The sequence below is a fragment of the Priapulus caudatus genome, unplaced genomic scaffold (genome assembly GCF_000485595.1).
Source record: "Priapulus caudatus unplaced genomic scaffold, Priapulus_caudatus-5.0.1 Scaffold391, whole genome shotgun sequence".
Taxonomy (NCBI): Eukaryota; Metazoa; Priapulida; class Priapulimorpha; order Priapulimorphida; family Priapulidae; genus Priapulus; species Priapulus caudatus.
Window position 1 is genome coordinate 29,184 of NW_014577452.1, and position 1,796 is coordinate 30,979.

Sequence of the window (1,796 nt, forward strand, 5' to 3'; positions counted from 1 at the left end):
GTGTGTGTGTGTGCGTGTGTGTGTGTGTGTGTGTGCGTGCGTGCGTGTGTGCGTTCGCGCGCGTGTGTGTGCGTGCGTGTGTGTGTGTGCGTGCGTGCGCGCGTGCGTGCGTACGTGCGTGCGTGCGCGCGTGCGCGTGTGTGTGTGCGTGCGTGTGTGCGTGTGTGCGTGTGTAATATAATGAGATGAACAAGGCAGGAGCGGAAATACAGTTTATAGGCGACGTGAGCACACGTATAACACTCGGCGATGACTGCCTGCAATGACGAATTATACATGAAGCTAAAGTCTTACTAGAGCAGGAAGCAAGCTAATGCAAACCTGTGTTAGGGAATGTCCCTACGAGCTAGCATATGCGACTTGCGCTTAAGACATCCATGATGTACGCACATATAACGAATATTATTAGTAACAAATAGAGCAGGTTTTGGAACGCTCCGATGCATTTAATAACATTCTAAGCGTCGATAGATGGCGACAGCAGGTCAGCTAGATCAACGGGTAAGCGAGAGCATAATGTCATACGGGGAACACATACATGATTGGTAAAAATATAAATGGGAAAAAATGTTGTAAAAATGTAAATTAATTATATGCTCTGACGCAGGTACTCGGGGTTTGTTACCTGACATTTACTCACTTGCCATACGATTTCTATTGCGCTCAACGTATGCCATGTCTCAAATTCTTGAAGAACATATTCCGTCATGTAGGTCACATAATATTATATTACGTTACGATATTTTCTTGCTTGCGTAAGAGGATTAACTGTTCCACATTATACGACGTGAAATAAAGTAGCATAATATAATGGTAAACGGGGCTGAAAACTGATTCTTACCGTTAGCGAAATTCTGCGTGCTCAACCATATAATCCAAGTGATCTTTATTTACCGCGTTACGAACGATAAAATATTGTTATGGCTCATATTGTGAAAAGTCTATAAATTCATCCCATACTCGCTATAAGGACTATTAATCTTGAAATTTTACAAAACAAGGTTGAGTTTATTGCTCATACAAACATGAATGAATAAAACATCGGTTAGAACGCCTGGGGGGTATTTTCAACGTCGACTCTGTACAAGGCAGACGCAAGCCGCCATTTTTCTTACGTTATTAAAATATAAACTAGATAATTACTGCGGTGGTCTAGTGGAGGGTTCTCCAAGCTTTTTCATTATAGCATGGGGGTGCTGCCTTTACGGTCCTAGTTGCAAATCGCCGAAGGCGGTTTGCGTGCTAGGGGGGTCTGGGGGCTATGATATTTAGCACGGCGGCTATGATATTTAGAGTGGCGGGTGCATTTTAGGATGGCGGGGCTCGACGATAGCCTGGCGGGCCGCCAGGCTATAAGTGCTCTTGGAGAACCCTGGTCTAGTGAATAGCGCATTTCACTTCGGTCTTGAAGGTCTGGGGTTCGAGATTCTTAAAAAATAAACACGCCTCCGAAAATGATTTCAAACGCAATCGTTTCTCTTTGATCGTTTCTCAGCGTTAAGAGAGGTCGGTGAAATGCTGACTCTACTTGAATAAGCCATTCGCTCTGCCACACAGGTAGCGTCTATTACTGATGATATTGTCGCCACAGGTTCGTGGGTGTGGCGGAAGCGAAGGGTTGCACGGGGTGAGGATCGAGCAATAGCACGTAAGCTCATGAAACGCCCCCTCTCTCTATGTCTCTCTCTCTCTGTATGTCTCTCTTTCTGTGTGTGTGTGTGTGTGTGTGTGTGTGTGTGTGTGTGTCTCTCTCTCTCTCTCTCTCTCTCTCTCTCTCTCTCTCTCTCCCCCCCCCC